Source organism: Macrotis lagotis, chromosome X (assembly GCF_037893015.1).
Source record: "Macrotis lagotis isolate mMagLag1 chromosome X, bilby.v1.9.chrom.fasta, whole genome shotgun sequence".
NCBI classification, from domain to species: Eukaryota; Metazoa; Chordata; class Mammalia; order Peramelemorphia; family Peramelidae; genus Macrotis; species Macrotis lagotis.
Genome location: NC_133666.1, coordinates 211,104,636 through 211,131,075, shown reverse-complemented (window position 1 = coordinate 211,131,075; position 26,440 = coordinate 211,104,636). Strand labels below are relative to the sequence as shown.

Below are 26,440 nucleotides of genomic sequence, written 5' to 3'. Positions count from 1 at the left end.
AAGAAAGACTTAGACTTTAATTCACAGGTTAATTTAAAAGTTAACACAAAAAGTCTACAACCACTATAGAAGGTTTACAAATAAGGTTCTTTTGAGAAGCAGCTACATAGTGAGTTTCTTACAGGAGATAATTTCTAAGAGGGTAGTAGTTACTAAGGACATAATAGTTTCTAAGAAGTTAATAATGTTAGACATAAATAGAGTTGAGAGAGAGTAGAAAAGGAGATAGTCAAGTTAAAAAGGTAAGAGAGAAAGAAAAGGAAACAAATCACTATAGATTCAGTTGCATGGATCCGGGACCACATTGGACTAAGAGCGTGGAGTCAGACCACTGTCGATTCAGCTTAGAGAAAGGAAATGGAGCCGGGGAGGGCAGTCAAGTAGGAAAAAGAGGGCAAGCTGCTGTAGAACCTAACTTGAATACATTTCCATGGTGGGCAGAACAGGGATAGTGCTTAAGGAGTGGCCAACATTGGTGTGGGAGTGGCAGAGTCTAATGTGCACACTCCAAGAGCAGGACTTAGTAAACACCTGATGTGACTGAGCATGAGCAGCATTTCTTAGTACTATGCATGAGTGATATTTGTTGCTTACTGACACCATACCTGCTCCTGTCCTAAGGGTACTATCCTAGTCAAGCTTATTTTTAAAGTCCATAGTGGCTGAAGAAACAAGCCAACACAGACTAGAGAACACCCCTCACAGTAAAAAAAAAAGTTTCCAATACAAAGAGATTACATTTCTCTGTCCTCAGAGTTCCCCTACTTCATAACCATAAAACATGAACCTCTGCTACTTAATACCTCACCTCAATTGTCCTATGATATTAATGAAGCAGATAAATTATTCCTTGAAAATATTTACTCTGATGCCCACTTAAAAGAAAGAGGGGGTTTGAGAAAATACTTTCTAAAATATTTTCCAACTTAGCATATACACAGATATTTAATTTTAACAAGAAATGAAATTTCTATTATTCTTTAAGATTTGCAAATTATTTTCCATACCTTATTTTCATTTATCACAATAACTTTGTGAAATAGACACCAAAAATAATAGTCTTTATTTTATAGGTTAAAAAAAATTGAAGGTCCTAAGAGGTTAAGTGAGTTGACAATGGTTCTGGTTTGTTCTGAAGGTGAAATTCAAACTCAGGTCTCTCCTGAACCTCTTCCATTAAATTTTGCTATCTTCAATTTTCCAAGGTGAAAAATATTCAAAATACCAAGAGCCTCAAAGAAAAAATATGTATTCACCTAGACAGAGACATTTTTTCCTATTGATTTTTTATTTTCTTTCCTTTCTCTGGGATAATAAAATGTCATTATTATATGGTGTTTAATTTTTCTCTGGAGGTGGAGAAAATGTGGAGAAAAAAAGCAATAGAAGATGAATTAAAGAAGAAAATGGAAAAGTGGAGGATTGAACTTCAAAAATAGGACCTCTGATTACTATGTTTCCTTTAAAACATCCTTCATGGAGAGGAAGAGGATAAAAATTGATGACAGTGCTTGAAATATAGATTACAAGATCCTTTTAAGTAACACAATTTCAACACTAATAATTTACTTATTTTTTTTGAAAAACATCTGATAGAAGGTAAAACAAAAAAATGCACTTTAATGTATTAAGTGCTGTTTATATTTTTCAAAGAAACACATCTAAATGACTGGGCAAACTCTATGGGACTTGAGGAGGGTTTGGAAAGTCAGATGGTACAATTACTCCCTCTGTTGCTGAAATAAAGTTTTAGCTGTGAGTTCCACAAATGCACTTCTCCCACCCCACCCTTTTTCTCTAAATCATTATGATTTTTGGCATCTTTATGAAGTTTTTAATAAAACAAGTGTACTACAGTTTATGTAATAGACACGTACTTGAAAACATAAAATGATCTTTTGGTAAATATAATCATTTCACAATTTAGCATTCAAAGGAACTTTCTAACAGAAACTTTATAAAATGAAGAACATTTCAATAATGTAAGTAATCACTTTCTAATTTATGTTTCACACTTTGGATTTTCACATAGTGTGCTCAGTTTTCAAAAAGTGTGAAGCAACTGTAGTCAAACTGAGCTATTGCTACTAATGCATAGTAAAATGTACCTTTGATGAATTGATTCAGTTAAACAGATGTTTTGAAGTCTCATAGCCATAATCATGAATATCAAGAATAATTAACTCACTCATGTGAGATAATTTTGCAGATTCATGACAATGATTCTGTGTTCTACACATGGAAAATTATTAATCAATGGCCAATATTTGTATTTTTATTCTTCAAATTAACTTTGTAAAAGCTTGTTGGGTCATACATTTTAAAACCAATGCATTCACAGCTTATAAAGGTAAAGGATCTGAATGAAAAAAGTTGGAATAGATGTATAAACAAAAAAAGCTAAATTTGTGAATTAGCTAAATTTTTTCCTATGTGTGTGTGTGTGTGTGTACACACACACACACACATACACACACATATATATATATGTACACATCCATATGTATCTAAAAAAAGTTGTTCTTTAAATTGTACTTTTCTATGTTCCAAATTTAGCAAACAGTTTTATTGGGTTTTTTTTTTTTTTTTTAGTTTTTGCTAGGCAATGGGGGTTAAGTGGCTTGCCCAAGGCCACACAGCTAGGTAATTATTAAGTGTCTGAGACCATATTTGAACTCGAGTACTCCTGACTCCAGGGCCGGTGCTCTATCCACTGCGCCACCTAGCCGCCCCCTGTTTTATTGTTTTTAAAAATGATTACATTTCAAAATATTTTTTAGTTCTTTATCTACTTATTGTTTTGTATTTCCAATAATTTATCTGGTAGAAATCTTTGCATTCTGAATAACTTTATTATGATTACATATGTTTGTGAAGAAAAAAATCATATGGAAATGAACTTAAGTGATATTTCCTTACTAAGACTCAGTTAATCATAAAATTAATCAAGTCAGGAGCATTTTTATAAGTATAGCTTTACTGAATGGATTTAATTATCTATAATTTGCAAATGGGAGCTTAGAAAAAATGATTTTTTAAATCCTTTTTAATATGAAAAACACTTATTCTAAAAATTAGTTACATGATTAAATCATATATTCTTCCTTAACATCTCAATGGATTATATTTAGTCAATTTTCTTGACCCACTCTATCAGTAAATATTCATTCATTGCCCATCTTAATTAACCAAATGGATTAATCCTTTACAAATGATAAAATAAAAATCAAACTTCCAGTTAGAAACTCATTTATGAAAAAGAGCAATGAAATAAAAAACAAAACATAAATGATGGTATAACTTCATTTCCTGGAAAACCAGTGTAGTATTAGCATATGTTTAATTGTACAATGGGCTTAACTTTCCCCTTTCAATAACAGTCTTTTGATGCTCAGGGAAGCCAGAGAGTCTTATTGAATGTTTTTCCAATTCTTATTCTTTATAACTTCAGGAGATGAAAATGACTAGACAACTATAACAGGTTTTTAATTTTTTTTCCTTTGGGGAAAATTGTTATAGTTTAATTGTGAATTATTTTCTATTATACTTGTTCTTGAGTATAGCCAGTGGGCTGGCACATATAATCATTTTGAAAATAATTCTATATTGATTTTGAGTTTACAGGATTGTTAGAATTGACAACTTGAAAAGACCCTTCTTTCCTCTGGCCCTTCTCTCTAAGTGGATGGTTTTTCTCAGAACCTAAACTTAAGGTGCCCCAGATCAGCTATTTCTTCACTTCTTTCCAGACTGTAATCAAAATTCCTTCATCCTGTCCTCCAGTGATGAATCTCCTCCTCAATTTCACATTTTTTTATGTCAAACTGCATTAGATTGCAAGCTCCTTCAGGGCAGAAATTGTCTCTTGGTTTATATTTATTCTCTCAGGGCTTAGCACATTGCCTAAAGACTGGGTGATTAAAAATTATTCTTATTGATCAATGATTAATTAATCATCTAGAAAAGATTAGATCATTTAGTCTAACTGACTCACATTATCCATGCTGAAATCCCAGAGAGATTAAAGAATTTGCCCCAAATCACAAAACTAGTGATAGAATTGATAGTTCAACACTCATCAAGGTTCTTTCCAATTCACTTTTATTAATGAACATTAATAGAATGCAGACTAGTGAAAAGACTACAAACTAGGAAAGGTGGAATTTAGGCATATCTATTTCTTTAATTTCCTTCATAGTTGATTTTTCTAATAAACTTTGAAAGCAAGTGCATATCTATAACTTCAAACTTATATTAATTGACACATCATTTATTTTATGAACTATGCAGCATCCACCTTAATATTTTTATCATTCCATTGGCAATTTACACTTTCAGAAAATGGATTGGATAAACAAAAGTCTCAACAGACATTATCTAATTTTGGTACTTTTCAAAATTCTGGGAAAGGGGGAGGAAAGAGACAGGTAGAAGATAGACAAAAGGGTGGCTAGGTGGCGCAGTGGATAGAATGCCATCCCTGGAGTCAGGAGTACCTGAGTTCAAATCTGACCTCAGACACTCAAAATTACCTAGCTGTGTAAGTGGCCTTGGGAAAGCCACTTAACCCCATTTGCCTTGCAAAATCCTAAAAACAAAACAAAACAAAAAGAAAATAGACAAAAAAAATTTATGGATTTAAATTTAAGGAGAATTTAAGCAAAGATTTTTTGTGATTTGGTCCAACATTTTCTGTCATGACCTACTTCCTCTCATAAGTATAAAAAATTCTAGTAGATGAAAATTTATTTACAAAGGTAGATTGTCGCAGAAAAAAATGAAATAACTATATTCTTTTCTCCTGTAGAATAAATATATTCCTATTCTATGATTGCAGAAGATTCAAACTGTGTAAATAAATTTGTCCTTAACATTGCTAATTAAATTTGCTAATTAAAGGTAAAATTAAAATACTTCTTGAACATAGTATATCATTTCTTTTTCTGTGCTTAAGGAAACAGATAGGGAGGTCTTCAGACACTGAGGATGAGTTCTGTTGGATATACAGCAACTGAGAGTCAAGACACAATGGTAAGGGAAAAACTAGCCAGGCACAGAGTTCCCAGGGAGATCCCTGAATTAGCACATAGTACTGGAAAGGATACCTTCTGGTAGATCTGTCACCTTGTACCTGATTTTTGAGTCACTAATCGAGGAAAGAGTGCCCTGGTTATATGAAGGCTTACTAGTTATGAAGTGAGCAAAAAATACTTGTATAAGTGAGCAGAGATTCAGTTCTAGTCTCCAGGTCAGCAAGGAAGCCTAAAGTGAGATAACCGGAGCAATGAACACATAGGGCTTTCTAAAATATTAATAGTGACTGAGTTGAATAATCTATTGAAAATCCCAATCAGAGACAAGCTTACATTCCCAAACTTGACACAAGAATTTACAGAGCTTGGACCAGGCACCATATTAAGAAGACCTTGCCCCAAATTACATCACCTAAAGAGTGCTAAAAGTTTGCATGTTGCCCAACTGAGTTGTGAAAGCATCAGGACCTAAAAAAGATGAATGATCAGAGAGAATATCCCCCACCAAAAAATGTGTAGAGTCTAGCACTATCAAAAAGTTCAAAGTCAAAAAGAAGGCTGGAAGAATGAAAAATAAAAGCAAAAACAAACAATGACTCCCCATGAAGAGCTATTATAGTAATAGGGAAACCCAAGAAACAAGCCCAAAAGAAAAAAAAATGACATGAAGCTATTTCAAAGAAAGCATATGGCTTGGAAACAAATTCAATAATAATTCCTAGAAGAGTTATAGTAATAGTTTAACAAGAGCTAAAATTGCTTTTTAAAAAAATTACATCAGTAGAAGGAAAAATGGAATAACTAAGAAAAAATTTATGAAACAATAATAAACAACTTGGAAAAAGCTAAGATAAACTCCTAATGAAGAAAATAATTCCTTCAAAATTAGAACTGGTCAAATGAAAGTCCATGACTCTATGAAATATGAAATAATACAATTTAACAACCTGAAAAAATAGAAATATACAATGTATCTCAATCATCTTACACAGATTGAAGAAAAATGATTTAAGAATCATTGAACTACTAGAAAGTCATGAACAAACAAATCTAGACATCAGTTTTATTATTGCTCTAAATGTTTTATGGTTCTTCATTTTTTGACTCTTTTCATGACAAATTACCACTTTATAGTATAAAAATCTTGACTGTCTCTCTCATGGATCTTATTTTTCTTTTCTAGACTATCTACCAATAGTATCAACTAAATAATCTCTCCTCTTTTAAAACTGGTCATATTAAATTTTGCTATCCATTCCATATACATATCCAATCTTTATTTATCTGTAGGATATTATTTCTCCTTATTCAATGAATTTAGTGCCTAGATCAAAGACTTGCTTTCCACACCACCATCTTTCCAAATACCAGATGCCTTCAACATATATAATGATATTGTCTCACATTTTCAATTCCTCAATCAATTTATTTTCCATGACAAATTACTATAGAAATATGCACACAAATGTTCCACTTCCATATATATGTATTCCCAAATACCTTTATCTAACCATTACTTTAAATAATTTCATATTCTATATGTCTTTAAACCCCTAACCCTAATTTTCATTCTTGTCATGCTTCTAATCCTCCCCCCAATACATTTCCAAAACATCATAGGATATAATCATTATGCTCTCTTCCTTCACAATATTAAAAGATTATTGAATCAGTTCAGCTCTATATGTTTTTTACTCTTTAATCTTTGTTCCCTAGTGCTATCATCATTCAAGCCTTGTTAAACTCCAAATCTGGATTTCTTCTGACATTCATTTCTTTTCTTCTTATTTAAGTTCATTAAGTGAAGGAAACTGGAATAATGAAACTATGACAGGTGAATCCATCACAAATTTATATTATCTGCTCTTGATTGAACCCTTCCTGAAGCAGGGTAAGCAACCTTTTATTCTATAATTAATTGATTATATTCTCAAAATGATTTTTTTCTAAAACTTCTCATCTCTTCCCTTTAGTTTTCCACAGAATCATTGTTTCCTATCCCCACCTAAATCTCATGCTTCAATAAAAAAATTAATTGTGGCTATTTGACAAGAGCTATCTATTCTACCTTTCTCCTCATTTCACATCACTTAGGCATCCTCTTACACTATCTTATCTCTTATTCTTATTTCTAGAGAAAAGTTAGTCTTTATCTTTGCCAAGACAAAATTCCCTACTTTTGCCTTTTTAAAAAATTAATACATTTTTAAAAAACTTTATATTTATTTGTCTTAAACAGTCTTTCCTTTTTTAAACTTTGTATTCTAAATTCTCTTTCTCTCTCCCACAACCTCTCCCAGCCAATGAGAAGATAAGTCATATGATATCAATTATACATGTGAAATCAGGATAAATATATTTCAATATTAGTTGTACTGGAAAAAAAAGCAAGAAAATAAAGTAAGAAAATTACATTGTCTGGTTATACTCAGATTTCATTGGTTCTCTCGATATGGAGATGCATAGCATTTTTTTTAATCAGGAGGCTGTTGGAAATGTCATGAATCATTATATGAATGTGTGTGGCCAAGTCTCACAACTGATCATCATCGCAACATTGCAGTTATTGTGCTTTATGATTTCCTGTTCTCACTTTATTTTGCATCAGTTTGGATAGGTCTTTTTTTCTGAATCAAAGCACTTATTATTTATTTTAGCACAATTGTACTCTATCACAATCATATATCATTGTCCAGTCATTCCAAAAATGATGAGCATTTTTTGATTTCTATATCTTTGTTAAGAAAATAGATTGTAAGGGTGGCTAGGTGGTGCAGTGGATAGAGCACCGACCCTGGAGTCAGGAGTACCTGAGTTCAGATCCAGCCTCAGACACTTAATAATTACTAGCTGTGTGGCCTTGGGCAAGCCACTTAACCCCATTTGCCTTGCAAAAAAATTTAAAAAAAGAAAAAGAAAATAGTTTGTATATGAAGCATTTTTGTTGATCTTTCTGATATCGATCTAATGGTGATATTACTGGTTTGAAGAGTATGCAATTTTTAGAATTCTTTGGGCTTAGCTCCAAATTGTTCTCCAGAATGGCTGGACCAGTACACTACTCCTCTCACAATTCATTAATGTATCTATTTTATTCTTATTTCCTCTAACATGTCACTTATGATAGGTATGAGATGGTATATCAAATTATTTTTATTTTCATTTCTTTAATTAATAGTAATTTAGAGTATCTTATTGATAGTTTTGATTTCTTCTTCTGAAGACTGCCTGGATGTATCTTTAACCATTTATCAATTGAGGAGTGGCAACCATTTTTTATAAATTTGATTCAGTATATACACATATATGTATATATATATATATATATATATACATATATATATATATTCAAGAAATGAAAACTTAATCAGAGAAATTTAATTTTTATATTACTTCATTACCGATTGTATCTTTACTGTAACATAATTACTATACTTCTCTCCTTTAATTAAGAATATTTTTCTTAAGAAATTGAAGTAATTGGGGTGGCTAGGTGTCACAGTGGATAGAGCACTGGCCCTGGAGTCAGGAGTACCTGAGTTCAAATCAGACCACAGACATTTAATAATTACCTAGTTGGGTGTCCTTGGACAAGTCACTTAACTCCATTTGCCTTGCAAAAACCTAAAAAAAATAAAAAAGAAATTGAAGGAATTAGAATTGGGAAGGAAGAGACAAAACTCTCACTCTTTGCAGATGACATGATGGTATACTTAGAGAATCCCAAAAAATCAACCAAAAAATACTGGAAACAATTAGCAATTTTAGCAAAGTTGCAGGATATAAAAGCAACCCTCAATAAATCCTCAACTTTTCTATATATAACGAGCAACATACAGTAGGGAGAGCTGGAAAGAGAAATCCCATTCAAAGCAACCTCAGTCAAAATAAAATACCTGGGAATGTCTTTGCCAAGGCAGACTCAGAAACTTTTTGAAAACAATTACGAAACACTTCTCACGCAAACAAAATCTGATTTAAATAACTGGGGCAAACATCAACTGCTCAGGGATGGGTGGGGCTAATATCATAAAAATAACAATTTTACCAAAACTAAACTACCTGTTTAGTGCCCTACCAATCAAAATTCCAAAAAATTATTTTAATGAGTTAGAAAAAGTGGTAAGTAAATTCATATGGGAAAAAAAGTGCAAAATAAGGTGGCTTAGCCCTACCAGATCTAAAATTATATTATAAAAGCATCAGTCATCAAAACTGTCTGGTATTGGCTAAGAAATAGAGTGGTGGACCAGTGGAATAGATTAGGTGCAATAGGAGGAAATGATGATGGTTATCTGCTGTTTGATAAACCCAAAGAGTCCAGCCATTGGGATAAAAACTCTCTCTTTGATAAAAACTGCTGGGAAAGTTAGTATGGAAGAAACTCAGATTAGACCAACAACTTACTCCCTATAACAAGATAAGATCTAAATGGATACAGTATTTAGACATAAATAAAACAATATTATAAGCAAACTAGAAGATCAAGGAGTAGTTTCCCTCTCAGATCTATGGAAAGGGAAGCAGTTTATGACTAAGAAAGAGATGGAGAACATCACTAAAAACAAACTAGATGATTTTGATTACATTAAATTTAAAAGCCTTTGCACAGACAAAATCACTGAACCAAGATCAAGAGTAGTAATCTGGGAATCAATCTTTACAACTAGTATTTCTGACAAAGGACTCATTTCTAAAATATACAGAGAACTGAGTCAAATTTTTTTAAAAAAAGCCATTCCCCAATTGACAAATGATCAAAGGATATGCAAAGGCAATTTACAGATGAGGATATCAAAGCAATCCATAGTCAAATGAAAAATTGCTCTAAATCATTACTTATTAGAGAAATGCAAATTAAGCCTCTCTGAGGTACCACCTCACAACTCTCAGTCTGGCCAATAAGACCAGAAAAGGTAGTGATCATTGTTGGAAGGGTTGTGGGAAATCTGGGATACTAATACATTGTTGATGGAGCTGTGAACTCATCCAACCTTTCTGGAGAGCAGTCTGGAACTATGCCCAAAGGGCAACAAAAATGTGCATACCCTTTGATCCAGCAATACCACTACTGTGCCTATACCCTGAAGAGATGATGAAAAAGGGTAAAAACATCACTTGTACAAAAATATTAATAGCATCCCTGTTTGTGGTGGCAAAAAATTGGAAATCAAGTCAATGTCCTTCAATTGGGGAATGGTTTAGCAAACTGGTATATGTATGTCATGGAACACTTGTTCTATTAGAAACCAGGAGGGATGGGAATTCAGGGAAGCCTGGAGGGATTTGCATGAACTGATGCTGAACGAGATGAGCAGAACCAGAAAAACATTGTACACCCTGACAGCAACATGGGGGTGATGATCAAACCTGATGGACTTGCTCGTTCCATCAGTGCAACCATCAGGGACAATTTGGGGCTATCTGCAATGGAGAATACCATCTGTTTCCAGATTAAGAACTGTGGAGTTTGAAGAAAGACCAAGGACTATTACCTTTAGTTTAGGGAAAAAACCTGATATCTTATTGTCTGATCTTGCTTTCTCTTATACTTTATGTTTCTTCCTTAAGGATATGATTTCTCTCTTATGACATTCAATTTGGATCAATATATACCATGGAAACAATGCAGTGACTGGCAAACTGCCTTCTGTGGGGGCGGGAAGCAGTAAGATTAGGGGAAAAATTGTAAAACTCAAAATAAATAAAATCTTTTTAAAAAAAAGAATATTTTTCTTCTGCCTTTCTGAGAGCATAATTACTGCCCCTACCTCATTTGCTTTAACTAAAGCATATTAGAGTCTGCTCCAATCTGTTCCATGGCAAATTCCATGAGAAGAGCAGAATTGAAATAGCTCAAAGGAAATGTGACATAGGTACATTTAGAATACTCACCCCAGGTGTTCATACAGACTATTTGTGCCCAACCTGTGGTAGAGCATTCCAAGCTCATATTGAATTGATCAGTCAAGTCAGACACATTAAAATTTGTCTCAGATATAATGATATTATTTTGGTCTTCTTCAATAATGAAGAACAAGAACCAACCAGCCAACAATTATGATTACTAGCTGTATATTTCCTTACATCTAGTTTTCTTTTCCCGTTGCTTCCTTTCTCTTTTTTTTTATCATATTCCTCCTCAAAAATCTAACTGTCCCTTCCCCTTTCACCCCATGGATCCCTCTTTCTCACCCCTTGATAGTTTTTGATATCATTCCAAAATAATTGACTCAAACCCATGTTCTGTGACTGTATAGACTTCTTTTTATTGCCTTAATAATAAGTTCTTAGGAGTTACATATTTCATTTTCCTTTATTGAAATGTAAATCACTTAATTTTATTGAAAACCTTTTTTCTTATATGCTTCCCTTTTTATGTTTTTCTTGAGTCTTCTGTTTGAATATTTAATTTTCTATTTCATTCTGGTCTTTTCATCATAGATGCTCAAGAGACCTCTATTTCATCAAATAATCATTTCTCCATGAAGGATTACACTGGGTTTTTCTGGGAAAATTATTCTTGGTTTGGTTCTATTATCTAGTCCTATATTTTTTTTTTAAAATGTGGCAACAACTAAATTTTGTGTGAGCATAACTGTTATTCTAAGATATTTGAACTGCTGTGACTTTTTTTTCTTTCTGCTTAAAGTCATATGCATATTTTATTGAGAGCACTGGCATTTATCTATGATATTCCAGGCAGTTTTTATCTTAAGAATTCTTTTAGGTTATTGATGGATTCTCTCAATTTCTATTTAATTTCTTTATCTAATATATCAGTTTTCCTTAGTGATTTCATCAATGTGTTATCTAAGTTCTTTTGATTGTGACTTTCAGGTAGTCCAATAATTATTAAATGATCTCTTCTCAATCTATTTTCCAGGTCATTATTTTCCTAATAAGATATTTCACATTTCCTTTTGTTCATTCTTTTCACTTTGTTTTTTATTTTTTCTTATTGTGACATTGAGTCATTTGCTTCTACTTGACTAATTCTAATTTTTAATGATTTTCTTAAATGAGTTTATCTGTTTCTCCATTTGACCAACTTTTTTAAGTAATCTTTTCTTCAATTAATTTTTGTACTTCCTTTTCCATTAGAATACTCCACTTTTTAAGATATTTTCTTCAGTATAAAAATAATGAAATATACATAAATCTAAATAAAATAAATAAATATAAATAAAAAATACTGGGAGACATAAAAATGTCTCTTTATATCAACTTGTTCAATCTCCTTTCACATTTTTTTCTTTCCTCAATTTTTTCTCTGCCATTCTTACCTTTTCCTTTAATTCTTCCAGGAATTCTTGTCAGGCTTGGGTTCTATTAGCATTTCTCTTTCAGGTTTTGTTTGTAGCTATTTTAACATTGCTGACTTCTGAGCTTATGTCTTAGTTTTCCATACCACTGTAGTAGCATTTTATGGTAAAGTTATTTTGTCATTGTGGTGGTGGATATTTTTTGCTAATTTTCCAGCCCATTTCTTGACTTTGAACTTTATTAAAGTTGAGTTCTAGTTCCTTGGAGTGGGCACTGGTAGAACTGAAGGGATGGGGGGAGCCTGTTCCCCGGGCCGACAGTGGGCCCAGGACCTCGGATCCCCAGGGATCGGTGGAGTTGTGGGGGGGGGGGGAGCTGGGGCCGGGGCCACTGCAGCCCCAGGGACTGGAGCCAGGGCTTCCTCTATGTTCCTGGGTTGCAGGACCTGGGGGTAGCCAATGGAGAGGAGATGAAGGAAACCCTGACCAATTGCACTGAGCCCTTCAAAGCCATCAAACAGTTCCAGGCAGAGAATGGTGTCTTACTACCATCATTGCAGTCTGCTCTGCCTTTCTTGGATCTGCATGGGACACCACGACTAGAGTTCCACCAGTCAGTATTTGATGAGCTTAGAGACAAATTGTTGGAGAGAGTGTCTGCCATTGCTGCTGAAGGAAAGGCTGAAGGAAGGTACAAGAAGCTAGATCTCTTGGAGAAAAGTTTTTCCCTGGTGAAAATGCCCTCCCTCCAGTCAGTGGTGATATGTGTCATGAAACATTTGCCAAAGGTTGCTGAAAAAAAAATGAAGCTTGTTATGGCCGACAAGGAGCTGTATTGGGCATCTGCTGTGGAGGTAAAGCAGCAGATCTGGCAGGATAACCAAGCTCTCTTGGCAATGTAGTTTCTCCACTGCTCAAACAGTATATTTTGGAGAAAGAGAACATCCTCTTCAGCAATGAAGTATCTGTCCTGCACAACTTCTTTATTCCATCTCCTAAAACAAGACGTCAGGGGGAGGTAGTGCAGAAACTGACACAAATGATTGGGAAGAATATGAAGCTCTAAGAAATGGTATTACAATTCCTTCGGACCTTATTCCTACAAACTAGGAATGTTCATTATTGTACCTTGAGGGCTGAGCTACTGTTGTCATTCCATGACCTAGACATTAGTGATATTTGCATGGTGGATCCCTGCCATAAGTTCACCTGGTGTCTTGATGCTTGCATTCGAGAAAAGTTTGTTGATAATAAGAGAGCTAGGGAGTTTCAAGGATTCCTGGATGGAGTGAAGAAAGGTCAGAAGCAAGTACTGGGTGATTTGTCTAAGATTCTATGTGATCCCTTTGCAATTAATACCCTGTCTCTGAGGACCATAAGATATCTGCAAGAACTGGTGGGTCAGGAAACCTTACCCAGGGAAAAGTCCTGATCTGCTTTTACTGCTAAGAATGCTTTCTCTAGGACAAGGGGCTTGGGACATGATTGACAGCCAGGTCTTCAAGGAACCAAAGATAGAAGTAGAGCTGATTACTAGGTTTTTGCTGATGCTTATGTCTTTTGTGGTAGATGATTATACTTTCAATGTAGATCAGAAGCTACCAACAGAACAGAAGGCAGCAGTCACATACCCTAGTACCCTTCCTGAAAGCTTTATCAAGTTCTTGCAGGAACATAGGATGATTTGTGAAATGGGGCTTTATTATGTCCTCCACAACAAAGCAAAGGAATAAAAATGCTTTTCTCCTACTTCTGCCTGGATTAGATGAATTTGCTGTGGAAGAATTCTGTACCAGTTTATTTGATGGATTCTTCCTCACCTGTCTTTCAAGAAAGGAGAATGTACACCACCATGTTCTCAGGCTCCTGATCCACTTGCATCACAAAGTGGCCCCTACTAAACTGGAGTCCCTCCAAAAGACTTTGGAACCTACCAGTCAGAGTGGGGAGGCTGTAAAGGATCTTTACAACCAGCTTGGAGAGAAACTGGAACACTTAGAGCATTCCAAACCCAGTCCAACCCAGGTGGTGGGAGCTCCTGCTTTAGAGCTACCTCTTCCTGCTGTCCCAACCCCAACAGCACTTTGAGGTGCTCTAATCCTAGGCTCAGTCATGGTTTTGGAACCTAACAGCATCTAACTTTCCAGAGCCCTTGAGGTTTGGGAAATTGTTTGTCATCACTACAGTGTGAAGATTTTCCATTGAATACTGAAATTTTTTTAATGTTGCAAAGTCTGTGCAGTTAGCAGATCCTAGCCAGCTTCATCAAGCTCAGTGAGAAGGGGTCTGAAGATAGTGTGTATGTACATAAATCCAAGAGGTTTCCTCATCATTAGGGAATGAGTTGGTGGAAGATAAAGAACTATTCACCTTTCTTAACCTGAGTTATTCAGAGTGATTATAGTGCTTTCAGTGGAATACTAGGTGAGTGGCCATTGTAAAAAACAAAATGGCATAGAGTCTCCATGAAATCTCTTTGGTAGATAAGTACAGAATTGAATAATCCTGTAGTCTAGGTATAGAGAATTGGAATTATTTGTTTAGAATTCTATTCATTGTTCCACCTCTGGCCTACTATTTAACTTTTATATAGGCAATCTTTGTGCCTTAGTTTCTCCATCTGTGTGACGAAGATTATGCATGCCCCTTTAGAACTAAGTCAATCTTTAGTGGCTGATGGATTTAGAGAGTTTTTAAAAACTTCCCTGTCTCCCCCCCCCTTTTTTTTAATCCTAGCACGGGCCTCTCAGGGTCAGAGGAATATATTTTAAGAAATCCCCCCCTCGACTTACTGTTGCTTCTGGATTCCTTGAATTGGGTCATAGAACCAGATGAATACTTTCATTTTTCACTCTCTGACAGAGCTCTTTAGACCTAAGCTTTGATGTTGTGTTTTATACTTTCAGCCTCTGAAGTCTTTTTTTTTTTTAAACAGTTGGTCTCTCTGTCTCATCCAGCTATAAGAACAGCAGCCACTTACAGATCTGATTTTGCTGCAGCTGAGAATGGACATTTTGACCTGCTCTGTTTCCAACCTGGGCTGGTTCACCATTGCTTAGGCAACCTTGTGATTCTCTCTTTCCTGGAACTTACCATATTGGTGGGAGACAGTGCAGACACCCCTCAGCTTTAGCTCTTCCTACTGCAGCTCAGAACTCTGAAACTCAAGTGATCCTCCAATTTCAAACATCCCCAGAAGCAGGGTCTATGGGTGTGTGCCATGGTGTCCAGTCTCTCAGAAGTCCTATGTGTTTTCTTATTTTTTTAAATACCTTGGAAAACTTTCTTGCTTCCTGTTTTATTTTGTTGGTTTTTAATTTCTGTAATAAAAGTGGAAGAATAGTAATAACATAGATTAAAAAGACAACTTCTATTTTAACAAGAAAAAACAGTTGAGTTCTACACATATTAGGGTAGAGAGTCACTATTCCAAACTTCAGGTATGTTATATGTGTGTGTGTGTGTGTGTGTGTGTGTGTGTGTGTGCTGTTTTCAGAACTAGCTATTCTGGAGGTCTGCAAGTTTTTGGTCTTCTAAGGTTCAGTGTGATCTGGTCTTTAACCAGGAAGAGTTCCTGGTCACCTCTATCCATAAGCACCAGAATTTTTCTTTGCTTTGATTCTATAACCACAATTCCTATGCCTTTGTGAATGAATACCAGAATTGATCTCATCCCTGAAATTGTGGATTGATCCAGAGCTGGGTATGGAAAATAGAGTTGCCAGTATCACTAGCTTTATCCATTTGCCAATAAAGGATCCTCTGTAGTCTTTTTCATTTTCACCTGATGTTCCATACCCTTATCATCTCTAGGTTGAGAGCTCACAAAGCTGCTGGCTCTGCTGTTATTTACTTGTGTGTGGGCTCTGGAGAAGCCTTCACCCTGCTGCTTCAGACTTCTGCTGACCATTTAATTTTTCTTAGGCTAGAAAAAAATGTTTCAGCCTGACCTTTTGTTGGCTCTGTCATTTCAAAATTTCATTTGAGGCATTAATTTAAAGTTGTTTACAAGGGATAAATGAATAAGAATAAGGGATTCAAGAGGACCCTGGGAAGATGATGATGCTATCAATAATAAAAGGTAAACTGGAAGAGAGAAGGTTTGGAGGAAAAAATAAGTTCCATCTAGAATTCCTTATTTCATTCACTTATCCAATTGGTAGTTGGATCTGACCATTTATACCTTCAAAACATTTCTCCTGTCATTCCTTTTTCCCAATCATGCAATCACTACCCTGGCTCAAGTCCTCTACTTTTTTAAATAAAATTATTTGTTTATTTTTTCTAACTCCCTGCAAAGGTAGTAATCAACAATCATTTTTGTAAGGTTTTGATTTCCATGGTTTTCACCCTCCCTTGCTTCCCTCCTCCCTCACTTTGACAGTGATTAATATAATAAAAGATATACAAATATAACCATGTTAAATATATTTACATATTAATCATGTTATAAAAGAAGAATCAGAACAAAAAGAAAGAAAAAACCCTAAGAGGGGAAAAAATCATAAAACAAAAAACAAATTTTAAAAATTGAAAAGTAATAGTTTTTGTTTACATTCAGATTGTATAGTTTCTTTTCTGGATATAGATAATATTTTCCATCAAAAGTCCATTAGAGGAGCAGCTCAGTGGTGCAGTGAATATAGCACTAGCCCTGGAGTAAGGGAGGACCTGAGTTCAAATCTGACCTCAGAAACTTAATCATTACCTAGCTATGTAAACTTGACCAAGTCACTTAACTCCATTTCCTTACAAAAGCAAACAAACAAAAAGAAAACATCCATTAGAATTATCTTTGACCATTGTATCACTGAGAAGGGTCAAGATGGTGGCTTGAAGCTAACATGTTCCCAGAACTGTTCACTACACAACTTTAAATGATCCTTTACTTTGATATTTAAACTATAGATCCCATCAAAAAAAATGCAAAACACATTCTCCACTCAAGATACTATGGAGGATGTTTAGTAAAGGTTTATCTCTTCAGGGGTAAAGGGGAAGTATAGCCCAACTAGGAGAGAGAGTGGGAAAGTTGGCAGGGGGCTCTTAGCCAAAGCACAATTCAGATTCCCACAGCTAGAGAGAAGCCCAGCAGGGAGTATCTCAAACCCAGAAAAAAGTCTGAGCACTGGTAACAATGGGAAAATAGGACTGTGTTGGAAACAAACCACTACATCAGCAACAGCTGGACAATAAAAAGGAAGCAAATTGTTGCATCAGCAAAAGCCTAGACTGAATAGCATGACCTTGGCAAGTGATAGACCAAGGACAAGACTCCAGACCCAGCAGAAAAAGTGCAGAACTATACTCCCTGTTGCTCAGGAATAGAACTCTACTAACAAAATGGGAAAAAGAGCCAAAAAGAGCACTAACCATAGAAAGCTACTATTCAGCTAGAGATGATAAAAATTGCCATCTCAGAAGAAGAAAGCAAGAAATTACCTACATGGGAAGTCTTAAAGGATTTAATGAATTGGACTCAAATCCAAAAATTCAGGGAAGAGTTTTTTGTCTATTTTTATTTTTATTTTATTTTCAATTTTTTACAATTTTCCCCTCAATCTTGTTTCCCTCCCCGCTACCCCTCACAGAAAGTAGTCTGTTAGTCTTTACATTGTTTCCATGGTATGCATTGATCTAAATAGAATGTTATGAGAGAGAAATCATATCCTTAAGGAAGAAATGCAAAGTATTATGCCTGATTATTGCACTAATGGAATGAGCAAATTCATCAAGGTTGGTCATCACCCCCATGTTGCTGCCAGGGTGCATGATGTTCCTCTGGTTCTGCTCATTTCACTCAGCATCAGTCCATGCAAATCTTTCTGGACTTCCCTGAATTCCCATCCCTCCTGTTTTCCAATGAAACAATAGTGTTCCATCACATACATATACCACATTGTGTCAAGCCATTTCCCCAATTGAAGGACATTCACATTAGTTTCCAATTCTTTGCCACCACAAACAGCTGCTATGAACATTTTTGTACAAGTGATTTTTTTATACATTACTAAAATATTCTTGCTTAAGAGTAAGCATAATACATCCTCCCCCAAAAAAATATAGAGCCTCATTAGACATAAAGTAAAGGAAAGACAAAAAAATGTGTTTAATTCTATGTTCTGATATCATCAACTCTGTCTTGAGTGGATCACATTCTTTATGATAAGTTCATCATAAAAGTTACTTCCATATTTTTGCACTGTTACTATTGCTGATGGTAATTCCCTCCATCCATTCCTCCCCACTACCATATATTTTTTCTCTCCTTTCACTCTGTCCCTCTTCTAAAATGTGCTGTAGGGTAGCTGAGCAGCACAGAGGACTGATCCCTGGCCCTGGGGCCAAGAGGCCCTGAACCCCCATACCACCCCTGAGTCCCAGCAATCACCCAGCCCAAAGTGGACAGGTCACCCAATCCCAGCCCCTTGCAAGAATTAAAAAAGAAAATGTGTTATATCTGACTATTCCCTCCTATGATCTATCCTCTCCTCTATCACCCATGTACCCCCCTTCCCCCTTCCCCCACTCTCCTTTTTACTCTAGATGTCTATACCCTCAGATGTCTACACCTCTCAACTCTAGGGCAAGAAAACATAAGACCTTGGAGGAATAAAGGTCCCAGTGGGGTGTACCTAATCTGCCCCCAAACAGGTGTCCCAATTACATTCAAAAGCTCAGGAAATACCCCAAAACCAGGCATGGGCTGGAGAAATGAGTAAACAGAGAGACAAAAGAGGAACACCATTGAGAAAATCTTTGTATGTAGATGGTCACAGGTTCTCCCCTCTGCCTGGAGCTGAGAGGAGGAGCCCTGGTATCTTAGTATGGAAGGCCAAACTGCAACATGGATCTTAGTGTGGGCAAACAGCAGAGTCCTGCCCAAGAGAGAGCAGAGAGTTTTCTGCAGTCTCCCCTGACCCCCTTACTGTCTGTGGGCTGTGTTCTGGAGGTACAGACTGCTTTCCCCAGATTCTCGTTGCAGGTTCTGTGACCAGTGTTCCTAACTCCACACTCATTCTGGCGTAACAGAGTTCTCTCATGGCCCCTTCAAGCTGTGCCAGTGATCCCTGGGCTGGACTGGGCTGGGCTAGGCTGTGTGGTCCTGGTGAAACACACCTTTCCCATGGAATTTCTAAGTTATCTTGGACTGGGAAAATGTATCACTCAGTCTATCTGTGGCTTCTGCCCCTCTAAATTTTGAATAGAGTCATAATTTGTTGACTTTTGAAGTTTTGGAGGGAAGGAGTTTTTGGGAAATGCTGCCTTCACTCCACTCCACTATCTTGACTGCTCAGGGGAGAGTTTTAAAATGATTTTAAAAACCAAAGAAAAGAGGAACGAAAAAAAATGGGGGAGTGCCATGGAAGATAATTAAGAAAAACTGAACAACGTGAAATAGACTCCTTTAAAAAATAAAAATGTTCATTTGGAAAAAGAATGTAATTCATCAAAAAATAAAATTAATCAACTAAAAAAGAAACAACACATGTAAAAGTAAAATTAACCTATTGGAAAATGAATTACAAAAGCTACCTAAAAAAATAAAACTTGAAAAATTAAAATTGAACTAATGGAAACTAATGACTCTTATAGGACATAAATATTCCATCAAACAAAGTAAAGAAACTGAAAAATGGAAGAAAAATATAAAGTAACCTTTAGGAAACACAAATGACTTAGAAAATAGATCCAGAAGAGATAATGTACAAATTATTGGTCTACCCAAAAGTCTGGATCAAAAAAAGAGCCTGGAAAATATCTTTCAGCAAATTGTCATGGGAAACTGCCATAATATACTAGATCAAGAAGAAAAAATAGTCCTTGAAATAATGCACTGAACACCCCTCAGAAAAAGACCACAGAATAAAACTCAAAGGAATATCATGACCAAATTCCAGAATTCTCATCTAAAGGAAAAGATACTGCAAGCAACCAAAAAGAAGTAATGTAAATACCGAGGAACAACAATCAGAATTACACAGGACATATTAAAGATTGAAGAACCTGGAATATGATTTTTTCAAAGAGCAAAGGACCTTGAATTACAACCAAGAATGAATTACTTTACAAAATTCCGCATTTTATATGAGGGGAAAAGATGGATTTTCAATGAAATAGAGGACTTTCAAAATTTTCTGATACAAAGAACAGAAATGAACAGAAAATTCAATCTTCAAAAAACACACACACAAAAGATGCATAAAAAGGTAAATGGAAAGGGGAAAAAATGTTAGGCAAGAACATTAAACTATATACATTCCTACAAGGGAAGATAACACCTGCAATTCTTAAGAGTTTTATATCTTCAAGGGTAGTTAAAAGAAACATACTTAGAAGTTATGGCTATACAATGACCAATAAAGTATTGAGTCTTTAGTCAATACCTCAGTTAATGAAGGTTCACTATAGGGAAGATTATATTTATAGGTATAAATGATATGAGAAGTGATGTTGATTAACTGATATTTCCTATTGAGATAGCAAGAACAGTACTTAGAGGGTCCTCACATAATTAAATCATGAAGCTATCTTATTTTACCAAGGTGTATGGCATCTATATTTAAAGTGACCCTGTACTAAGGCATAAACACCTTTTCAATCAAATGCAGAAAGTAAGAAATATTAAAATGCATGCTTTTCAGATTGGGATGCAGTAAAAATTATATATATAATAAAGGATCATGGAAAGATAAACCAAAATTTAATTGGAACTAAATAACCTAGTTTTAAAGAATGAGTATATCAAAACAAATCAGAGAAATAATTAACAATTTCATCAAAGAAAATGACAACAAAATTTCATATAAAATTTATGGGTTCCAAAGTAGTTTGTAGGTAAAATTTTATATCTAATTGTTTATATGAATAAAATAGAGGAAGAGGAGATCAATGAATTGGGTATCCAACTAAAAAAGTTAGAAAAATTAAAAATTAAAAATCATCAATCAAGTATCAAATTAGAAATATTGAAAATCAAAGGAGAAATTAATGAAATTGGAAACAAGAAAATCACTGACCTAATAAATAAGACAAAGAATTGGGATCGTAACTGATATTTTACTTTACTTTTCTAAGTCCATGTTATGAAAGTTATTCAACATTCATCTACATGCCTGTGCATATTTTTAATTTATATAATTTCCTATCACTCTCCTTTCCCACCCCCACCTCTCAGCAATCTAGTGAATATGGTACATAGACATTTGTGTTTAACATGTTTACAAATTAGTCATTTTCTGCATGAGAAATTAGGATTAAGAGAAAAGAAAGAAAATCATTAGATAGGAAAGAAAAACATAAGAATTTATTTTTAAAAAGTGGATGTAGTGTTCATTCAGATTCTGTAGCTTTTTTTTTTTTGTTTTGCTTTGTTTTGTTTTGTTTTTCTTCCTCTGGATGTGGATAGCATTGTCCATAGCAGGCCTCCTAGGGTTGTCCTAGTTAAGAACTGGTTTTTTGAAAAAGATCAATCAAGTACATAAATCTTTGGTTCATTTGATTAAAAATAAAGAAATATAAATGAAGAGCAAAGAATCAAGTCTTCACAAGATGTATTATATTTCTAGAGTATGTTTCCTGAGAGAAAGAATTATTTGCTCATGTCTGAGAAAATAGACTGTTCATCAACATTCATACTACACATATCCCTGGCTATCTTCTATCACCAATAGTATATTCCTCACATTGTTTTAATCATACTAGATTGGGAAGCAAGGGAACAGAGTCAAAATGGCAGAGGAGGGGCAGCTAGGTGGCACAGTAGATAGAGTACTGGCCCTGAAGTCAGGAGTACCTGAGTTCAAATCCAGTCTCAGACACTCAGACACTTAATAATTACCTAGCTGTGTGGCTGTGGGCAAGCCACTTAACCCCATTTGCCGTGCAAAAATTCTAAAAGGAAAATCAAAACAAACAAAATGACAGAGGAAAGGCAGGGACTCATCTGAGCTCTCTCCCAAACTGTTCCAAATACTCTGAAATAATGATTCTAGACAAATTCTAGAGTGGTAAACTGTACAAAAGAAATGGGTTGAAATAATTTTCCAGTACAAGACAAATTGGAATATCAATAGGAAATATTGTACCAGGGTAAGAGAAAGTCACAGTATAGATAGGCCATGCCAATGCTGATTGACCCTAGCAATGCAGAAACAAACAGCGTGATGACTGGATCAGTGGCAATAGTGGCAGATTCCATACCTCTCAGTCCAGAGACTGACAAGGACCACTTCAAAATTTAGCTGGAAAAGTTTGCCTTATCAGGGTGAATGTGGTACACTGTCCAGCACTGTCCTTAACAGTGCAGACCCAGGGTCAGCAGAAACAGCCTTGGGAGCTATAGAAATAGCAAATGTAGCAACTGCCTGCAGAGTTCTTGGCTCACAGATGGTAAAGAGGTTACAAGTTGATTGAACAAGTCTCTTTTTAGCACTGAGACAGGACTCTGTTGCTTGGTCCATACTCAGATCTGGATCAGGTCCTGCCTTGCAATCCCAGGAAGAAGAGGAGCAGGAGCACTGTAACACTTGCAGCTTCAGGGAAATAGGTTGCCCCTTCACAGTTCCAGGGCAGAAAGCGGGGTTTGTGGTCACTCACTCAGACCAGAGCACAGGCAAGAAGAGTAGTAAAAACTTCTCCTTGGATCCTAATACCTTGGAAGGGTCCTTAGAAGTATTTCTGGAAACAGTTGCAAAGAAATCACCAAAAGTTTGGAACAGTGTGACCCCAGAGCTTAGAAGCAAAACCTTACCTTAATAGTCAGAATCACATCAAAGACTGGGGAAATGAACAAATAACAGAAGAAAAGACTCTGACCAAAGAAACTTAATAAGGTACATGATTATACATATATAACTTTTACCAAATCGTTCACCACCATGGCAAGAGGTGAATGGAGGAAGGGTAGTAGAAAAATGTGGAACTCATAAACTTGAGAATGTATAAATTCTGAAAACTACCTTCGCATGTAACTGTAAAAATAAAAATAAAATTTCAATTTCAAAAAAGGAAGTAAGTTATATGGTGATAAGGAAAAATGAAACACACTTTCAAAGGAAAATAACAAAGTTGATGCTCCTATATCAAAAACCTCCAAGAAAAATATGAATTTGTCTCAGGCCAAGGAAGTATTTTGAAAATCAAATAAGGGAGGAAGAAGAAAAATTGAAAAGAGAAATGAGAGTGATGTGGGAAAACATGAAAAACAAATCAATAGCTTGGTGAAAACACACACACACATACTGAAATCATGAAATCATGAAAAATGAGTCAGCACCTTGATAAAGGAGATACAAAAAACTGCAGAAAATAACATCTTAAAAATCATTATGGAAACAAAAAAATACACAAAGCTAGTGAATGTCATAAAAGCAGAATTGACCAAATGGAAAAGAAAGTACAAAAGCTCACTGAAGAAAGTGATTTCTAAAAATATTAAATGGAACAAAAGGAAGCTGATGTTTTTCTGAGAAGTCCAAAATAAAACAAAAACAAAAAGAATGAAAAACTAGAAGAAAAATGTGAAATATTTCATTTGAAAAACAAGTGACCTGGAAAACAGATCCCAGTGAGAAAATTTAAAAAATTGATGGACTACCTGAAAGCCATGACCACAAAAAAAGAGGCCTGGGAATGTTGAAAAATAGACACATCTGAGTTGGGCTAAGCTAAGATAACCAAAAATTCTCTGATGCAGAAAACAAAACATTGCATAGGCAACACTCTAGGTAAGTTCAGACCAAGGTCCCCAGTACAAAAAGATTGGATCTCCAAACACTGTGTCCCATAAATAGAGCTCAACTATCAAAATGAGTAATAAAAACAAAAACAAAAAAAAGTGCTAACTATAAAAAGTCACTATTCTGATAAGGATGATAAAAAATGCTGTCTCAGAAGAGAAAAGCAATAATAAAATCCCTACATGTGAAACCTTAAAGGAGTTTATAAATTGGACTTGAATCCAAAAAGACCTCTTTGAAGAGTTCAGAAAGAATTTTAAACACCAAAGAAGAGAGGAAAAAGAAAAATGGAGGAAATAAATGAGTCATGCAGGACAATAATGAAAAAATAACTGAAGAAAATAATACCTTTAAAAGTAAAATTGATCAAATAGAAAAAGAAATTAATTCCTTTATACATAAAAATGGCCAACTGGAAAAAGAATATAACTCATAAAAGTAAAATTAGCCAATTGGGAAAGGACAATAATTCATCTAAAGATAAAATTAAGCTACTAGGAAAAAAAGAAACATAGAAGCTAACTGAAGAAAATAAAATCTAAAATTATAATATGACAAATGGAAATTAATGACTCTATGAGACACTGAGATTCCATCAAACAAAAGGTTGAAAATATAGAAGAAAATGAAAAGTAACTCTTAGGACAAATGACCAACCTGGAAAATAGATACAGAAGATTTAATTTATGAATTATTGGTCTACCTGAAAGCCACAATCAGAATAAGAGCTTAGACAATATCTTTCAGGAAATTATGATAGAAAATTGCCCTAATATCCTAGAACAAAAAGATCAAATAGTTCATTAAAGCTTCTAACAATCAAACCTAAGAAAGAGACCCCCAAAAATAAAAACTTCAAGGAATATTGTAAATAGAGTTCAGAATTCCCCATCTAAAGAAGAAAATATTGCAAGTATGCAAAAAAGAAATCATTTAAATAGCAAAAAGCCATCATCATGATAACAAAGGATTTATCAGCTTCAACATTAAAAGATCAGAGCGACTAAAAGATGATATCCTGGAGGGCAGAGGAGTATGGATTACAACCAAGAATCACCTACCCTGAAAAACTGAGCATATTCTTTCAGGGGGAACAAAGGATTTTCAACAAAAATAGAAGACTTTCAAAGATACCTGATAAAAAGAGCAGAACTGATCAGAAAATTTGATTTTCAAATAAAGATTCAAGAGATGCATAAATAGGTAAATGGAAAGGGGGGAAATGTTAGTCAATAAGACTAAATTTTCTACATCCATAAATATAAAAACAACACTTGTAACTCTTAAGAATTGTATTTCTCTTATGACATGACAGTTAAAAGGAACAAACTTAAAGGGTGTGGATAAAAATTGACTGTGATGTGGTAAAACTTTTAACTCTTCACTGTTGTATTTCGAAAGGGAGTTAATGGGATGATACATGGAAAGAGGATATGGATATAAATTGACAATAATTTGATGATATTATGGTGTTTAAGAATTATCTTTCTAGGGGGCGGCTAGGTGGCGTAGTGGATAAAGCACAAGCCCTGGAGTCAGGAGTACCTGGGTTCAAATCTGGTCTCAGACACTTAATAATTACATAGCTGTGTGGCCTTGGGCAAGCCACTTAACCTCATTTGCCTTGCAAAAAAAAAACCTAAAAAAAAAGAATTATCTTTCTAGTGGGACTGTTGAAGGGAGGGTACTTGAACAGAAGTTCCTGATATGAAATGATTATGATGTGAAGAAGCTTATAAATCACTCACTCAATCCTTGCAAATTATACTTTTATTAGGACAGCTAAAAGGAGTATAGATTGACAAATGAAGTTGGTACAAGACAGAATTAAAATAATTAAGACATGAAAAAGAGAATTATACTGGTAGAAGAAAACATTAGAGGACAAATAATACCACATGATGGTGCATAAAGGAACTATTATGGTGAAGGGGAAGAAGAAAGGGCACCGAGTAAAGTTTATGCTAAGCAGTTTTGACTCAAAGAGGGAATGACATACATTCCCAACTGAGTTTAGAAATGCATCCTACCTTATAAGGAATTAGAGGAGAACCAGAAAATTAGGAGATGAGGCTGATAAAAGGGAAAGGGAAAGTAAAAGTAAAAATAAACAGTTTGAAAATGTAAAGAAAAAGGAGAAACAGAAGAAAAGGGAAGAAGGCTGATGGAAGGAAGGGAATAAGAGATAGAATAGTTAGAAACATTGGTGAGGATGGATAAGGGGAAAGGAGAGAGAAAAGAACAAAGAAGGGGAATATAGGAGAGAAGAAATAGAAAATTCATTATTGTAACAGTGATTACAAATGGGATGAACTCTTCCATAAAACAGAAATGGATAGCAGAGAGTTTAATCCCACAATATGTTGTTTACAATAAACACACTTGAAGCAGAGAGGTACAA

The 26,440-nt window shown here is 34.9% G+C and overlaps 1 pseudogene; it reads left to right on the top strand.

The window, feature by feature from the left end:
* Window positions 1–12,721: 12,721 nt before the first annotated feature.
* LOC141502282 (negative elongation factor B pseudogene) lies at window positions 12,722–14,386 on the top strand (annotated as a pseudogene).
* Window positions 14,387–26,440: the final 12,054 nt, after the last annotated feature.